The sequence below is a fragment of the Ambystoma mexicanum genome, chromosome 1p (genome assembly GCF_040938575.1).
Source record: "Ambystoma mexicanum isolate Mex_15411 chromosome 1p, UKY_AmexF1_1, whole genome shotgun sequence".
In the NCBI taxonomy this organism is placed as follows: Eukaryota; Metazoa; Chordata; class Amphibia; order Caudata; family Ambystomatidae; genus Ambystoma; species Ambystoma mexicanum.
The window spans coordinates 489,295,149-489,315,107 of NC_090921.1; positions in this window are offsets into that span (position 1 = coordinate 489,295,149).

Below are 19,959 nucleotides of genomic sequence, written 5' to 3' on the forward strand. Positions count from 1 at the left end.
ATTCAACCAGACCGGTGCCAGACCCGGTATTGGAGGCAGCCGTGGCGTCAATAGCGCCATGGCTACCTCCAATCTCGGAATGAGGGCCCTTGTCCCCAGAGGGGTGGTTTCTCCCAGTGAGGTCCCACTTGCCATGACCCCTAGGGAGGGTGTTGCGGAGCAGGTTCACCTCCCTAACCTCACAGGGGGAGGGGATGAGCTCTCCTTTGAGGAGAAGAGATGACGTCCCACGATTCGTCACAAAACCTTTCCCTTTAAGGGCAATCACTCCAATTCACTTGATATTAGTAGCCTATTTTTATATGCAATTACAACCTTTTACACAACACATAGAAGTCATTTCACATAGCTTGGAAGACCTGCAGTGAGTATCGTGGATACAGTTTTGCAAATCCATGGCATCCCGAACTCAAGGACTGCAATGAAAGAAACAAAGTTACAAAAGCATTGTTTACCGGCAGAATGGTCTCACACTGAGGATACAATATTGCAATTTCACTGCATGCACCGTATTCTGAAGAAAATGATAAGTGTAAAAAGCATACTTAGGGCCTCATTACACGGTAGGCGGTGAGCCATGGCGCAATTAGCGCCATGGCTCATGCCGGTAAAATACCGGCACCGCCTTGGCGGTAAGGGGATTTACCGCCCCATCCCAAGGTTGGAGGGGCGGTAAATCCCCCTTCCGCCATTGCCCTTCCCCATTCCCATTTCTGCCCCATAGGGCTCAATGGGAATGGGGAAGGCGCTAATTACGGCACCGCAATTTAGCGGTGCCGTAATTAGCTCCGAGGTCCTTTAGCGGGTTGGTATTTAACGCCTGCAAAAAGCAGGCGTTAAAACTCCAACCCGCTAAGGGACCTCGTAGTAAGGCGGCAGGGATTTACCGGCACCGGTATTTTACCGGTACCGGTAAATCCCTACCGCCTACCGTGTAATGAGGCCCTTAGTCTTTTCCAGCACATTATGTACACGTTGAAAGCACAGGAGACCACAGCACAACACAGGTAGCACCACGGATGGCCAGAGGGGAAAAACTCACTTTCATAATGGCAACCAGATCAGTTATAAGCTTGGTGCAGCCCATTAAACCCAATGCAGCGCCAGTTGCACTCGGAGACAACAACACATCGCAGCCTCATCCAAGTACAAGCCACAAGTGCAAAAGCACACTAAGGATACCCCAATGGGCATGGGTAACACAGTATAAAAGCACCAAGTCACAGTTATTCAGTATGGGTTGGAGTAGCAGGAGGATTGAATCTGGCAGTTGCTAGAGACTGAAGAGCATTGGAGGAAGCAGAGGCTGGAGAGACAGAGAGAAGTGGAGAGGTGGCAGCATAGAAGAGCGGCAGGCAGTGGTGTGAGGCAAGAAGGTAAAGGAGGACGTGGTAACATCTGAGTGAGAGGTAGAGCAAAGGAGGTGGCGAGAATTAAGATTGTGAAAGTAATACCAAGTGGATGGTGGTAGCAGGAAAAGGTGATAACATCAGGAGAAGAGAGTAGGAGTCAAGAGGAGGTGGTGAGCATCAGGGTTGAAAGGGTGGAGAAGAATGAGTCGGACACAGTGGTGGCATAGTTGTTGGCAAAAATCCTTTATTGGGGAATAAAAGTTAAAAAAAGACACAAACCTATCTGGCCTTATTTCTAAGAGGGGTTACCCTGCCTCAACAGAAATACTAAGGATTCTGTCAGGATATCCAATAAAGCAAACAGTCCACTGTCCTTTGCCAAACCCTAGTTGTGTCCTTACATTCTAAAGTAATCTAAGGAAAAGGTACTGTCTTGGTCCAGAAGGATTTCACCCTCCTTCTGGATGATAGCCTAATATTCACTTCCAGATGAGGAAACAAAAAAAGAGTTGTCCTCCTTTTGGTAAATCAGAAGTTCTCAGTAAGGTGCAGAGGGGTAGATAAATATATAATTCATGGTGTCTGCCCCTCTATACTGCAAGTATGAGAAACGCTATGCACTAAGACAACCATACCGACCATATTCTGGAATAATAGAAGAAGAAGTAAACCTGCTCTAACTGAAGATGACAAACGCAAGTAACTTCACTGCCAAACTGATACACAAGACTTCAGTAGAAGCATATATGCACTCACCATGAAGATACACGAACACCAGATCAAATGTGCATGTAGACATGAAGAATATTGATTGCAGCAAATAGATATGAAGAACATAACATAATCAGTGTATATGCTGTAACTGTCAAGGGGTTGGTAACTACTAGGGCATGGCTTACCGGTTCCTTGCAGTTTTGGGCTTCCTTCTTTCTTCTTGGAGGCACCGGTTCGCGAGTCGTCCAGAATGATCCGGGGTCAGTGCAGGCAGGAGACTCAGCCCTCTTCCGTCCCAAGTGGATAGCGTACTTGCGCAAGGTTGGGGACCGATTTCCCCACACCATAGGCTAGATTCACCTCCTGGCGGTTTAACGTGGTGTAAGGCAATGAGCCACAGGGTTGCCAATGAGCCGGGAGGTAGATGATGGTCTCAGGAAAATGTCAGAGGAGCCATTATCTGACAATGGAAGGAAATACAAGAAGACACTGGAAAGAAGGCAACAGCAAGGCCAGGACAGAAGGAGGCAGAAGGCAGAATAGAGAATCAGGCAAATCTACTGAGAAGAGTGTCAGCGAGTGAGCAACAAGATCAGAAAGTACCCAGGAACCACGGAAGGGCAAGGCAAGAAGCTGGAACTGTGATGGGTTAAAATGCACTGCTCAAGCTTCTCGCCTGCCTTTTATAGCCAGAGCAGAGTGTTCCGGCATCAGTGGTTTCCCTGAAAACCAAACGCTGTTGCCGAGGAGCATCGGAGCTCCGATGCTGGAAGCATCCAGGCAACCGTGGCACCCCCATAGGACTTTCCAGCGGTGCCTCCCACTTCTGTAGATTCCCCAGGGATCGTAGATGTAGGCGTGCCTGCCCGGGGATACAATATCTAAGCTCCAGCAGGTAAGTGGTGTGGGTGGCATAAGTGTCTATGTCAGCGCATAATGCAAAGCCCCTTGCCCTGGACAGCAACCAAACAGCAGGCTTCCAGGGGTACCAGATATGAAAAAGACGAACCAGACACAGGGCATGTACCTGAGAGGCCGGTTCCCAAGTGTAATGTGCGGGAACATAGCCGTCCCAATCAATCAGGTAGTACAGACGCTCCCTGCAAAACCAAGAGTCACAAATGGAATGGACCACGTACTTGTGACAGCCATTGACGTCCACCAGAGCAGGTCAATGTTAGGACTGATTTTCTATGCTCTGGCCTGGTGGACAGATTTATAGAAGGCCAACCTATATTGTGACAGGGACAACTCTGGGGAGCTGTGGCCAAACCAATTTGGGTAGCAGTGACAGACAGTCTAGGCTAAGATCTTCAGAGGTGGTGAGCTTGTAAAGGGTCCACAATGAGGTCACACAATGGGAATCACAGATTACACTTAGACAGGATACAGTTATTATGTATTGGCCAAAAACACAATATCATAAAGACTATGGGCAAGCAGAGTTATCACATAAGACTAATAAACTAAATACATATATACATTCACTTTGTTATAGGGCATAAAACATATCAGAAACGCCTGCAAAGGAAAGATTAGATCAGTATTATGCACTCCAGGTCCACAGAGATGATCCGTAACTAAAATTGTCCAGCACTAAGTTGTCTGGGGCCCTTTGCCCAATAGTTCAGCTAAATGTTCCACAGAAGTTATGAAGCAGGAAAAAAGCAGCTAGGGTCTCTGGGGCCCAGTGAAGGGTTCTTATGGTTTGGATACAAGTTAGACTTATTCCCAAAAGTAGCCAAACTTTCAGATGTTTTGCTCAAGCAAGCAATGGCAAAGCCAATATTGTTAGAATTAAGGTTTATTATAAGCTCATTGACTTATAATGGAGAATGGGGGTAGGTAAGAAGCTCTGTAACTTACTCCCCCATACTCCGATTCTTCCCCAGACATGGCAGGACAAAGGAAGGAGGTCTGATGTTGCTTTATTGTCCGAAAGACACAGTCCTCGATTTGCAGGGGTTGCATGTTCGAGATGATCTCTGGTTGGTGTCTCTCAATGCAGCAAAACTCGATGCAGGACCCCTCTCAGGAATGGACTCAGCTCATGTAAGCAATTTTTTATGGTGGTCACCACAGCACGGCAACACAAAAGGACTCAGTGGCCACAGTCAGACTTTCCCTCTTATCTCGAGTCTCCTCGATGCTAGGGTGCTGAAATTCTGTGGAGGTCAGCTTGTAGTGCCAGCGGAGGATCCCAAAATTTTCAGGCCGAGATTCAGTGACGTCAGCAGCACGGTAGACCCAAAACAAAGCTGGTCAGCCACAGGATGGGTCCATGGAAAAGTCTCTTCCAATAAGGTGCCCTTAACCCAGGGGTCTGACCTAAGGATTCTTTCAGGCCAGTGAAGGCCTTTACACACTCAAGAGCCCATAAGAATTCTTTAGGCCCCCTATGAGTATTGAGGGCAGGCAGAAGGACAGCTGTATTGCTATAGGCTGCCACTTTAAGATTAAACTGAAGCCAGGAGCAATTTTACCTCGAGTGCGACAGTATCCCATGTCTCGAGAGGCAGACGACGGTATTTTTAAGACAATATCCGCCATGATGGATCAAGGCATTTTAGTGATGTCAGATTCACCATGCAATACTGTGGTGTATCCTATCAAAAAAGTCAAGCAGAGTCATTGGAGTCGAGACAGAGTCGTAGAAGGACTGTTTTTTCCATTCCCCTACTATCGCTGGCTGAGTGTGTTTTCCCTTTCCCTGCCTGCCTGCCTGCCTGCCTGCCTGGGGCGTGAATCTTAAAAGCTGACTCACACCGCAGAGCGGTCGCAGAGTCGAGCAGAGTCATTGGAGTCAGTGGCAGTCTGAGGAAGTGGGAAGCCTGACGCTTGGTTGTTCGACTGCTTGTCAAACCAACTCCGAGCTATGAGCTGCTGTGCGTGCGACAAAGTGAAAGCAGCTTCACCTAAAACGCGAACGCAGCAGAGGCTCGAGACACTTGAAGCCCGCCGCCTTTCAGTCAGAGCTGGAGCTGAAGCTGGAGCGTAGGTTGGTGTCGGCATACTACTCTCTCTTTCATCGGTCAACCAAGTAAGAGTTTCTGCCAAAACACCACTGCATCACTCAGTGTGTGTCCTCACATACATCACTTAGCTGCTGACAATTGCATGGCTATTGATGTTCCCCCTGTAGTTTCTGTTGATTTCCTTGCTGCTGCTGTCGACTCACTTGTCCCCTGTTCTAGCCGAGCGGAGCTCCTTGTGCCTCCACATCCTTCCCAGGGCTTCACTAACGTTGAAGCTCAAAGACCGAAATGTCAATCCTTGTGTGATTCCAACTTGGATTGCTCGCTGGACGACATTAGTCGAGTTGACAACATGCAAAACGGAGTCATGTGTACCTGCTTACAGGCCGCAATGATGACCCCCACTGTCATGAGAGGTGAAGTTTGGAAGACGGACGGCTCAAACAGCACATCCTGTGCTGTTGTTCATGTTTCCCCTGTGATGTTCATCTGACTGCAACATCCATGGGAGTAACCACGCCTTTCGTACCCTTGCTCCGTGTGCTGGCATGGAGAGCTCACAAAGGCAGCTCAAGTCCCAGCAAAGAAGGATCTGTCGACAAGGAGCTAAACACGCCTGAATGCAACAAACCACATGGTACTCAAGACTTCTTAACTGCTTCTCTAGAAACCGAACATCAAAATCTAAAAGAAAAAAAACAATCAAACCAAATACAAAGAGAGAGGACTTAATTCTTCAGTACCTTCAAAAGTTCTGCAGACCTAAACAGGGGCACTGGGTTTGATAACGTGCTCGCAATAAATGATGATGATGAGATCTTCCATTCACCTCTGGACTTGTTTGAAATTCATTCCAAAGGAACAGATGGTCGACAAGGCCTCACAAAAGGACCAACAGCCAATTTAGACATCAACAGCGAGAGGAGAAATTCTTTAGAAGTTGTGAAAAAACTGCTGTTCGACCTAAAGCAAATAAACAAAGAACAAACCCTCAAAGGTGCCTCAGGAGACAACATTGCTACAGGTGAGCACAACGCGCCCACCTCAACTGACACTGTTTTTAATACACCACCAAATACACGGCAAAATGGTCAAGCTAAACGTCGAAGAACTGAGTCGAGTTCTGCAGACCTAAACATGGGCCCTGGGTTTGATAACGTGCTCGCAATAAATGATGATGAGATCTTCCATTCACCTCTGGACTCATTTGAAATTCAATCCAAAGGAACAGATGGTCGCCAAGGCCTCACACAAGGAACAACAGCCAATTTAGACATCAACAGCGAGAGGAGAAATTCTTTAGAAGTTGTGAACAAACTGCTATTTGACCTAAAGCAAATAAACAAAGAACGAACCCTCAAAGGTGCCTCAGGAGACAACACTGCTACAGGTGAGCACAATGCTCCCATCTCAATTTACGCTGTTTTTAACACACCACCAAATATACAGGGAAATGGTCAAGCTAAACGTCGAAGAACTGAGTCGAGTGGCTCGCCCAGTATTCGATGTCCTCAGTGAAGAACTAGCAAAAAAAATATCCTACCAAACCAAAACAACAGGCCAGAGGCCCAAACAATGATTCACTGGAAAACAAGACACTTAACAAGACCTAACATAAGAAGTTAATCTACCTCTGAGTCCTCTACGTCTGACTCTTCAATTGTGGATCAGGACTTCCCAAAGTCAGACGTGCGATCCACGTTGACAGGGCTCGCCCACCATCTAAAAGTGCTGAAGGCACAGGTCTACAAAGAAAAAATAGCCTCCTCTTCTTTGCCAATGCCCAGTTGCATCACTCCTTCGACAGAAACTCCAAATCCTGCCGCTTTAGAGGCCTGTAACGCAAATGGTGACTTTCCCATCTTCAAAGGCACTTCTGCCGCAGTCCACAACACATCTCCTAAACCAACAGCAAAGCATGGACCAATCAAAAAGACCAAGAATCAGACTGCTAGGAAAGCAAGGTGCAATAATAACTTGAGGAAATTCCTTCGCAACATCAAGACAGTTAATATCATAGTTAAAAGCACATCTCAAAGGGAGTCCTCATCGCAATCCAAAAAAAAACCTGATGATGAAGTCCTGAAAAAGCTGGATCCGTTGAACAAACAAGATGACGATGGTGACATAGTTTGCATCAACGACATACCTACAGATCTATTGAACTTATCTGCTTACGAAGATGGGGAGGAGGCTGACACAAGTTCATTCACTTCTCCTCATGCCTCATCAGATGCAGCCCCTGAGAAATCCATCCCAGAGGACTCAAATGACTCTCTTAAACCAGGCAAATCTGGGAGTATCTGTACATTAATACACCGGGAAATACCACCAGCTTCGGAAGTTCCCGAAAAAAGTCCATTGTTCAAAACCCTAAATGATATATGGAAACAGTTGGCCCAACAAACACAGATTTCAGCCACGCTCCGAGGTCGACCTCAGGATGCCCTCTTACCAACGGTTAAAGGGCCTGTGTCAACGGCGACGGAAAAAGAACCAAACATGCCTAACAAAACTATGGGAAAAATAAGGAAATCGCAAGGATGGGGCGGCAATGCAGACAGGAGTCGTCCTCAACAAACAAACAATAAACGAACCAACAAAGAAAAGACCAAACTGCAAGCACCGTACAGATTGTGGCTCAAACGGATCAACAACAGTGACGATCTAATCCTCAACCGGCACAATGTGCTACGGCTGTTCCATCTCGTGTGAAGCCTAAGAACCATTGAATCAGAAGATCTAACGACCATAGAATTCCCAGATGAGGCAAGGAACGACACAGTAATCGTCCACCTGCAATCTAGAATTATATCTGACATTCTTATTGAAGCTGCATCAGTCCTAGCGTCACTGGGATTCGACATACACAAAGCTTTAGACCTGGAAATTGACAGTCTCGCGCATAAGTCACCCAACAGAGACTCGCCACAGACGAGCTTGCTTCATGACAGTGGAAAGGTCATTGTTAACAAAGGAAATGCAACCTGTGAGGTTGCGAGCGCTGTATTGGGGCGTGGCCTTGAAGTAGAGAATCAAACAACATCCAGATTGCGCTTGGACGACCAAATAAGAATTACTATTGAAGGTAACAGTGGCGATCAAACCATCACAAATGACGATCAACGCCCTCTTGAAAACAACCAAGAAAAATCCAATGATTGGTCCTTGTTAGCCTCCAGCTTGCAACAGAAAGTTGACACCTAACGCCAGAACGCGAAAGATACCATCCCTTGCATTTTTGGGTAATGGAACACCAGAGGCTTTATGCACTTATTCCAGATACAATGGATTGGTGAGCTTGACTTAGCTTGCTTACAAGAAACATGGCTTGCACAATGTCCAATCTTGAGTGGATTTGAAATCGCAATGAATCCGGCCATACATAAATCAAAGGGAAGACCAATGGCAGGTCTTCTAACCTTGGTTAAGAAATCCTCTGGATTCAGAAATGTAAAGTCTGAGAACATCTCTGCATTCATTCAAGTAACAACTGTTACGAGATCAAAGAAACTCAAGGACGAAAATGAACTGCTACACATCATCAATCTATACTGGAACCACATTGCCACAGGAACCTTTCTATTCATGGACCAAGTCACGGCAATTCTAGATACATTACTAGAAGAAACCAACTTGCCTAATATAATCCTCTGTGGTGATCTTAATATCAATTGGGGCGATGCTGGAAACAAAGAAGTGTTGATTAGGCTTGATAAAGAACAGCTAGCATCTCAGTGGTGTCTTGAGATGGTTCTCAGAAAAATATTTATGCTAAATGGCAATACAGTCAGTGATATTCCAGCAAATGCGACATGGAAAAGAGCAGATCAAAGATCAAGCCTTGATTACATCTTTGTCTCTGAAGCCTTGCACATCATGGATAGTCTAGATGTTTCACCCATGACCTCCGGTGATCATGACATGGTGAAATTAAAGCCTTCTTTTCCAGATCACACTGACAAACCTGATTGGAAACACAAGGTGCTGGTTGACCCCAGCCGAATAAGAATAAAACTTACGAATGCGGCAGTGAATGACATAGCTCGAAAATACCTCACCGCAGATGATGAAATGGAATACTAACATTTGCTATGTCAATTCATGGAGAAAAAACAAGGCCTAAAACACTGCAGTTTTGTGCCAAAACACAAATTCGACCTGGAAATCCTAAAGCATAAACGGTTAATGCAGAGTGAAATAAGAAACACCTCACACGATGATCCAATAATCTTCCTGGCAACAAAAAAAGCAGCCAAGCAGAAATACAAAAATTGGATCATAGCTCACAAAGCGGCCATGTTACGGAATGACACAGAATTAATGCTATCAAAACTGAGGAATCAAAACTCCTCGGAATTCTGGAAGCTGATTAATAACAAATGTGCTCCACAGGTTGTATTACAATCAAACATGGTCTCGGTAGCCGCATGGATTTCCTTCTATACTGATCTCTTCAGCAACGCAAGAGAGACGGATGCCTTAAATCTACCCCTTCTCCCGCACTGGGACTTGGTATTTGAAAAAGATGACATCTTAAGTACCATCAAGAAGGCAAGTTTATCTAGGGCACCCGGCCCTGATGGTCTCACAAGCTACACAATCAGGAGAAATCCCGAAAGATGGGATGACATTTGCGACATCCCCTTAAAGAGAATTACCATCCAATGTGCAACCCCAAGATCGTGGAAGACTACCATTGTCGTGCAAATATTTAAAGAAGGAAATAGATCTAATCCTAAGGATTATCGGCCGATAGCATTGTTAGACGTCTTGGGCAAAGTATACGCAACACTCCTTCAGCAAAAACTCCTAAAATGGTCCGCAGATACCAACCACATTGATATTAAACAAACTGGGTTTGTGAAGGGTGTGGGATGTTCCCTTAATCTCCTAATCTTAAACCTCTTCAAAATGGAAGCACTACAAACCCAAGACAAAATCTATTTGGCATTCGTAGAATTCTCACACGCTTTTGACAGTATCGATCGATCTAAACTTTGGAGAAAACTGAAAAACTGGGAATGTCCACCTAGTTTACTGGCAGCCATCAAAGAACTCCATACGGGCACTAGCATCAAAATTCAATTAGACTCTGAGGGAACACTATCATCACCAATTGACACCTATAAGGGAGCAAAACAATGTTGCCCTCTTGCATCCATTATATCCCACCTCTTCATTTCGGACGTAGGCCTGCCAATTGACGAGACGCATTACTTCTCACCAAAACTCAATGGTTGTCACGTGAGCTGGCTGATGTATGCAGACGACCTAATTCTACTTGACACGATGCCAATCGGACTCCAACACAAAATGGACGCAGTCGAAGCATAGTCAAAAGAAACGGCCTTCTCATAAATAAAAGAAAATGTGAAATAATGTGCTTCCAAAATCCAAGGACGAGGAAAAACATCAGCAAAGATGGTTTTGGGTGGCATGTGAGGAAAGAGAGACTCAAAATGACAGAAGAGACAAAATACTTAGGCATGATGATCAGTCCTAAGATCAATGACGCACCATGGGTGGCAACAGTAAAAAGCAAGTATCGTTCGCTGGCCAGCCAAGTAAGTGCCCTAAACAAACAATATGGCAAATTCTCGCTAAAACCTGTCATTAACTTCTACTGACAAAAGGTAGTCCCCACATTAATTTTTGGAGCAGAAAATGCTTTTGGATGTCCGTTCCAGCTTTGGTCAACTTTGGAAAACATATTCTGGGTCAAAGTCCTTCAAATACCTAAAGGAACCTCGCCCGTGTGTTTGAGATATGAACTACGTCTAATTTCGATCAATGCTTGAGTGTGTTGGAACCGATTGAGCCTCTTTCGGAAGAAAACGCAAAACAATCCTTTACCTCAGTTTCCAATTTTGCACAAACCTGGAGGTGGAAACTCTAACTCGATACTATCGGCATGGAATGTTCAATGCCTCCAAATATTAGTAGAGTCTGGTATTGACTTAACAACGCTACATGAGAACTCAGATCTGGCAAAGAGGAACTGTGGTTATCAGACTGGATTCAGACGGGCAAATTAAGAAGGAATTCAAGGCTTATGAAGGATGTTCCTTATGAGGCGAGATCTCACAGCAAACTGTCCAACTATGTGGCACTGTTTCCCAGTCCGCACAACAGAGCCCTGTATATGCAGTTTCGACTAAATGCATTTAAGACAAAAGAGCGATTAAGCATGAGGTCTAAATACGACAAAATAAATCTAACATGCCGACTCTGCACTCTGAAAAATGACACGCTAAAACACCTAACGCTGTTCTGTCCGAAACTAAGAACCCTGAGAACTAGGATCCTACGTCCCGTAATCCTTAAACAAATAACGGCGAGTGTGGATGACTGGTGGCAATCAATGTTTGATGGAACTGGCAGAAAGCTGCTCTTCGCATTAACTCTGTACCTGATGGACTAAAAGAGCTTCTGGCAAAAACTAGAGTTGACTAGCGAAGATTGTAGCCCCAAATGACAGAGTGACTCAGGAACTGCTAATGAGGAACAACTAAAATTACAAACATAAGATGAGTAATGGTGACAATAAAATGACAATGAGATGATGAAAACATGTTTTGTTCCTTATTTCTGTTTTTAAAGGTTTAAACAAACCAATAAAATATTTTACAAAATTAAATCGAAGCGGCATGGAAATCCCTACACCTCCCATCAAAAAAAGAATGGATTGGAATTGCCTCGAACATATACACGATGGAGACAATCACAGCGACTCTCTATGGGTAAGCGGCTTGCCACGAAGAACTATGGTGTGACTTCGCTGCATTACACGTCCCAAACCCAGGACAAAACCGAGCCAACGACTCTGAGCCTTTTAGCTCGCAAACCTGATAACCGATGAGACATCACTCATCAACCTGAAGGGGAAAGGGCCTGCCGCAAGCCATGAATATATGTAAACAAATTAAGACATTTGTCCCAATTTCAATGGAAAATACGACCCTGTCAACAAATTTTGCAAACACTGTCGCCTATCTTGGGAGGAGGGGGGAGGGGGAGAAACTTATTAATGTACGTGGAATGGTATTGTCAGTAGCGACATATGTATGTTTTTTCATGTTTACAAAGTTAACTCGATATAGCACGACAATGATACCAAAATTGTAATTGTTCTCTTTATTCATATGTTTTAAAAACCAATAAAACTCAAATAAAAAAATGTTAAAAAAAAGGGATTGTTTGTGGCGTTTAATTCAGGACATGCGCCCAATTAATCAGATTGTAGAGGATGAGTTTCCTCTAGTTCCTAATCCAGCGACGATTTTATGTAGTATCCCTGTTGAGGCGCGATATTTCACTGTGATTGACTTGAAAAATTCATTTTTCCTAATCCCATTGCATAAAGATTCCCAAGATCTGACCTTGTTTACATTCAGACAGACTAATTTGAAAAGCACAAGATTACCCCAGGGGTACTGTGAGTCTCCATCGACTTTCAATAGAGTCCTGCAGATGGACTTAAGCAATATTGATTTGCCAAGTGTCGTGCTGCAATATGTAGATGATATTTTGGTCTGCAGCATGTCAGAAGAAGAGTGCAGACAGACGTGACTCAGTTCAGCTACTGATTGTTTTAGGGGGAATGAGATCAGCTGTTAATCTATGGAAAAGTAAAATCTAGAAAAGCATGGGAAGAAGGGCTGGTGTCATGTACATCCCACCTGCTAAAAGATGACTATATACAAGAAGTACAAATAGACAATGAGGGTTCTAAACCATGAGCCAAGTATGCTAAATGGCTAACGTGAGTTGAAGATGAATCGGGGCCAATGACAGTGATCCTGTTGATAAATGTGACATTGTGCTTCCAGAGAAAAGGGAAAAAGCACATGGGAGATAATATAGGGTGCAAGATTACAGTTTATGTCTCCAAACAGTTTATGTCTCCAAAATGGGAGCAGGAACAGCAGTGATCATGGATCACTAATGGGCGTGTAGATCCAGAGTTTATATGAAGCTACCCAAGGATTGGGGAGGACGATGTTCTATAGTGAATGTCCATGTTCCAGCATTGGTAATTCCTAAAAGTGCCGTGAACATTGGTGAGTTCCTGAAAGCAGATGCTCACCTGAGGAAGAAGAAATCTGCTGAACTACTGAATCGGATGAAGAGAGAGAACTATTTTTCAGCCAAGTCAATAGAAGCCCTTGATTATATCCCATATGAACACAGATTGTTTAGTAAAACTTCATCGATATTCACGATACTTTTCATGCCTAGGATCCAGACAGATGCAAATACTAGGTGGTTACAAACAACCAGATGGGAGCTTTAGCAGACAATTAACATTACCATAAAGGGATTCAATGCTATCAAGGAAGAGCTGAGAGCCATACGACTAATGACTCTTCAGAATAGATATATCCTGTATATGATTAAATCTATGGATGGAGGTGTTTGTGCTAAAATTGGAGAATCATGTTGCATATTCATACCTTCTCATGATCACGAGACTGGCACCTTGACAGAGGCCATATCGATGCTGACGAAGTTACACCTCCAGATGATAGACGGAGTGGAAGACATTGCTGATGACAGTTGCTTTGGATCAATATTCTCATGAGTTCCACAATGGATGGCAGATATATTCAAGTTCCTTGGAGTCCTGATACTGATGGTATTGCTTGGATTTTGTGTGACCAGGATAATAATCTCATTATGCAAGAAGACTGTAAAGAAAGCTGTAGAAACTAAGATCATGATTGATGTTGAATCAGGATGGAAAACTAAAGAGCTGACAGATGAAGAAATTAGAGACTACGTGAAGGCCAGCATTCATGCACCTGAGGGAACAAAGTTCCTGTACCCCAAAGAACCACAAGAAGTAGGTGGGGAAGTTGATCTACTGCATTCCAAGTGGACAATGCATACTTATGTCTTGGAGTACTGATTAGCAGTGAAATCAGCAGGTTGCCTGAAGGGAGTCATGAGAATATGGGTCCCAAAGAAGCACTTCTTCAGACGAGGATGTCTAGATATGAAGGTTGACGAGAGAGTGGTCGATGAATCACCCACGGGGGGGGGGAACTGTACAGGTGGAGCCTAGTACCTGCACCCAAAGCTCCTCCCCCATGCTGCCTATATGTTGGGAGCCAGAGTGTGAGACAGGTGCAGTACCAGTGAAAACACCTATACCAAAGAGAGTCTTGGAAGTAAGGTTCCCATTGAAGAAATCATACATACATTCATGACAAAATGATGGCCATTTGAATGAAATCCCGGAGGAAGTGTGAAAACCAAGCAAAAGAGAAGATTGGTGACGTAATGAAAAAGCAGAGCTGGCGTACCCAGAAGAGATGCAGAGACGAGAGAACATAAATATTCTATAGGCTCTAAAGAGGAGGTGTTAAAGGTGAACAGCGTTTCAAGCTTGAGATGAAGATGCTCATGCTACAGAAATAATGAAGATGATATCAAGTCATTTTACAATTGTACAGATGCAGCATCGCAAATAGACAAAGGGCCTCATTAAAAGCATGGCGGTCCGAGAACTAGGGTACCGGTAAGCATGCTGGTACCGTAGTCTCGGACCGCCATACTACGAGCTGTGCTCGTGGGCACCTGTCAGCCCGCCAAGTTTGACCTGGCGGGGAGAGCGGCACCCACGAGCACAGCACGTTGGATGCACCGGCACCATTTTCAATTGTGCCGGTGCATCCGAGCTCCCCATTCCCATTCAGCCCTGTGGGGTCGAATGGGGATGGGGAGTCCCGAACTCGGCATGACCTGGTTCTTGCCCATTCGCGGGGGCCCATAAAAATCCAACTTCGGCGGCAGGCATGCCGGTTTTGCCGACACAGCTACCACAAGAGTTGTAATGAGGCCAAAGTATTCTTAAAAGCTAGCTATGTAGTGAATAGATTGCAGCTATGCGCCAACGTGTATGCATAGGAAACGTATGGGCTATGAATGATTCCACAACGTACTTTAGCAGAGCTGGATCCCGTAAGCAGGAAGGCTTTTTCAGTGTGTCGGAGTTAGAAACGGAAAACTGAACCATGGAGGTGAATCAAAGAAAGACTTGGTTGGCCCAAGACCAGGAGGTCAAGGCCACTGTGAGTCTGAATGTTCGAGCAGTGGTTACAGAACGTGTGAAAAGAACAAAACTCCTGTCTTAAGTGAGGAGTAAGAACATTGAAGACATCAGAGGTTCATCATTTAATAGTATTTTAAATGCGGAAAGACTCGAAAACGTGGTCTGCAGTCACGTGGTCAGATGAAAATAGACATTGGGATGAGCTGTATCGAAACCAAGAAAACAGAGTATGCCTATACTCCCTCATATTCTCCAGTACAGAGAACATTTCCAAGGCTAAGTTCAAAGCCTTAATTGACTAGCAGGCTGCAAGAGTGATAGTAGATGAAAGGCTAATTGGTGGGAAGCTGTGTTTATGACCAGCCCACCAGCACCTGGATGCGATCCTGTGTGCTGCTTACGTAGGTGGAATAGTACAGAGGGAAATGACCAATTATAGAGGGACACGTAATATAGAGCCCTATAGTTTGTATAACCAATGGAACGTTGTGTATTTGATGATATTCCTAGAAACCTGCACTAGAGGAGGGCTTAGTTGCCCCACCTGATGTTAGAAATCCAATCACCTTCCCTGACAAGTATGGAACATATACTTTGATGGTCCCTGTAAGCCTATCACTTTCCCAAGTAGGTTTTTGTAGTTTGCAACGTAGGTTGAGGTCAATGATGACGAGTTTTAACTATAAATGTTTTTTTTTTAATTAAATGCATTGAGTGTCAAGATCGAGCGAGTTTGTTGATGTTCGTTGTACTCCCAGTTTTAGGTAATTGATATTAAAACAGATGCACTTTGCCAACTTCCGAAGTCAGTTTGATTATTGGTTTTTGAGTACATTCTGCCTCTCCATCCATCTCAAAGTATTGCTACATTGTCTTGAAGGGTTGGGTTGGACACCCCAGTTCAAAACTCATTGAAGAAGCGTGACATGGATGGAAGGAGATATGTGAGGGGGAGGTGTTGTGATGGACACGCCTATCCCTTTAAGGGTTAAACGGGTGCTGATGTGAGGAGAGGAAGAGTAGGTGACTCAGGGAAGAAGAGGCAGTTAGGTAATCAAAGTATGGTGATGAAGTAAGACATTGTCCCGTGTCCTTTGTCCTTTGCCCGTGCCTAACAGAGGTGAGCTCTTCTGGTATTAGGAGTTAAATCTTCGAGTGCTGTGATCAGCGGATCACGGCAGGGGGCTGTGCAGGAATGGGTTTCTTGGATTCTGGAATCCGGAGAGACAATTTTTCCGAGATTCTGAATCTGAAGAAATCTGACCCAATTTCAAAACTGGTGCACTAAAGTGTCTGAGCTCAGTCACCTGAGTGTTCCACAAGCCAAAGTAGACCTTCGGCTGAGCAGAGGAGGGGGCAGAATGATTACAGGATGACAGCACAGAATTACTTGCCAACCCTACAGATTTAGGCAGTAGGCTACTGCTTTTTAAGCAGTCCTACCGCCTGCAGATTTGGGTTACAGATCAGGTAGGTCATTTCACCAAAATGCACCAAAGTACACTATGAAAAATATGGTTACGATATCACTACAATGTGATATACATTTCATACAAGAATGGATCATTAAGATCAGTGTGTATAGGCCCATATTACCAAATTACTGTGAATGCAAGCAGACGTCCATGGCCAAATGATAATGATGTGTTGGTACTCATTTATCGACCTCAGAAAGATGAAAGGCTGAGTTGAGTTGTTTAAGAACAGACAAAATCAATAACTCACCCTCTGAAGTGTGCCTGAAATAAACCTTTAATGAGTCTAGCAATTATTGTATATATTTCCACAAAGACACACATTATTTGATATTCCTAGTCTTACTTATTTAGGGGCACTGCTGAAAGTGTTAGACTTGTGGAACAGCTGTTCTTTTAAAAAAAAAAATGTTTGAGAGACCTGAACAAGACATCCAGCCACCCGAGAAGCAAAGAGCCACATGGCGCTGGTCACAGCCCAGGAGCTTTAATTTGAAAAATAATAATAATAATAAAATCGTGTTTAAGAAAATGTTTTAGGGGTAGCAAGGGAGACCACAGGGGCAGCAAGGGAGACCTCAGGGGTCGCATTTGCGACCCCTGGCGACCCCTAAATGATGTCCCTGTTACATATCCTACTGCTTTTTACGGTGGCAGGTAATTTATGTGACTCTAATGCAGACTGCAAGACAAAGCATGAAACACAATAATTAGACTGTCTGTACAGTGGGCTGGTAGGTGATTACTTTGATTGGGATCAGACCAATCCACTGACCTGACAGCTGCGTGACTATCCTGCAATCTTGCCGGGAAAACCGTTAGGTGAACCACCAGTGAAGGCAAGTGGCAGAGTGTAACACCACCACACAGCATCTGCCTATCAGACTGAGGGGGTATCAGTCTCCATGTCACTCAGTGTTCAACCTGCACTGGAGGAATACATATGTATTGCCCAGGCTGCTGCTACAGAGCAGTGGCAAACGTTGCCTACATGATTACCTTCTGTGAAGTTAGGTAATTGAATTTGGTGTCAACTTACTATTCAGAATTATACATTTGTAACATTTAAACACCTTTCCATGTTGTTCTGTTTGAGGGGTTGCGTATTTTAGAATGCTTCAATGGTGCCAACAATGTATGTTTTGTATTTTCTTACGTCATTGTTATGCAAATTATCATTTTTTAAACTTGTCCTGAAAAAATCCAACATCTTTTTTTTGGTCACATAATGTTGGCAAGTTTGCACAGAGAATAATCATTTAAAATAACGTAAACATGTGGCTCCTCAAGACGGCCCGTCTTTAATAGGCTGTGCCTCAGCACTCTCCAGCCTGATGGATGAAATGGCACCTCTGGCAGAATTAACTAAGGCGAGGATATGACCACATTTTAGAATTCTCATGATGTAGATAGAAAGTTGGAGTGAATTGTTGTCCCATTGAATTGCATTGGGGGGACTGGGGCGGGGGGGGGGGGGCTTTCAGGGGTGTTTTAGAAGGGAGAAGCTAAAGAATAGAACCATTAACAACAAAAAAGCACGGGTGTCTTCCTCCGAAGTCGTTGCGATGGTTTGTATGAGCTAGGCTAATACGCTTGATGTAAGTAAATGTGAATGACTCTCCTGTGCGGAGAACAGCAGGAGGCAACACCGAGAAAGGCAAGGTTGGAGGTGCCATCGCATACCCGCTCTGCGCGTCATTACGCAGCGCGTGCGGCCCCGCCCTGCTCTCGGCCCTCCCCTGCGCTCTCCTAGTCGCAGAGAAGTCCTATGACTACACACGCCTGTTTCCATCGCGAATGAAGAGAGGCGCTGATGGAGCGACTGACAGTGCAAAACTGGTGAGTGTGCAGAAATACAATATTGCAGATAAGTGAATATGTTGACACTACAACACCCTGCCTTTTTAATCCCCGTATTATAGTGTGCACTAGCGGGCAACTACACCGAAGCGGCAACTTGCAGTCCCGCTTGCAGTGTTTACAATTGGGTCTGCACTGATGTCCCGCCGCAGCATTGAAAACGATGTTTAATATTTGACTGTTTGGGAAGCACCGCACCCAAATGAGGGTTCGAAGAATGTTCCTTCTGCCCAGTATTTGAGTCATACGTAGTCCAGTTCCTGCTACTGTTGTCCCTCAAAAAATATTCTTCCACGTCCAAATAAATTCAATCGGAAGTTCGAATCCGGGCAAGCATAGTCGAGGACCTAAATTACTTTGAAATGTTGAGGGCTACGAGGGAATACATTTTGAAGTTCAACGTGGAATGTTTTAGATGCAATTGCCAAGACATTTAATACATTTTTATTTTTTATTTATTTTTTTTACCGAAAGGCCAGATTCGAATTATGAGAAAAGATGCTCACCTGACCAGGTGTCACTGGAAGCAATCTTTGTTGTAGGTCCTATATTTGAAATTTGTCATTCAAAAACACAAGGCATAACTAAAGTTTTTAGAAAAAAATAATGGAATATGGAAGTAAATCGGGTGCTAGGCAAAGGGAAAAAACGAGCAGAATTGATCAGCAGTGACAAACGCATGCTTGCAACACTTCCCACTTAAATTCAAGCGCTCACATTTCCTGTTTAGGACTTCAAATCCAGAGACATAATTTCACCAAAATCCCAGGGGTAGCAGAAGTGACACCCCCCACCCCCAAGTGACATCACGGGGAGTGATGGCACACGACCTTCAGGTGTGTCTAACACCCGTGTTTCCAGGTGCTCTCATTTCAGCCAGATATAAGAACCGTGGCACAGGGAGGCGTGATTTGTCCATGATAACGCATTTGGGGAATGTCATTTTCCAGATTCGACGTGGGGCCTATATGTAAAACCTACATAATGCAGTACTTGTTCCGGGGTAACCGAAATCTCTACCGCAGACTACAGCTAGTGTATGAAAAACCTATAGATAAATGGACACAGAAGTACTCATTCTCTGTGGCATTGATGTGTTAAATACGCACTGTCCTGGGGAGGCGTGTGCTGTCCGTTTACCCAGGAGCAAAATGCTGTATGAGCAAGGCCTGAAAATTAAATCATTGACCAGGATTTAGTATCGACAAAATTCCCTGGTTATAAATGGATCTAGGAGTTGGCTACCACTACAATAGAAGAAACCCATTGTGCAGGTGTGAGCTGAGGCCACCTGTCTCTGTGCGCATTTATCTTAAAGTTATGTGACAAGCATCCACATGTTGTCCTCCAAAACCCAGAGCCAAACATAACACCTTAATGTCTTAGGCTTTGATAAAGGACTCTTCTCCAATCTTTTTAAAAGGGTTGAGGTGTGGGGAGCGGGTTCTGCATGTGCAAAATGCATTATTGAAAGACCGCCCCCCCACCACCCACAGGACTGGCGCAATGAATACAGTTTTCATAAA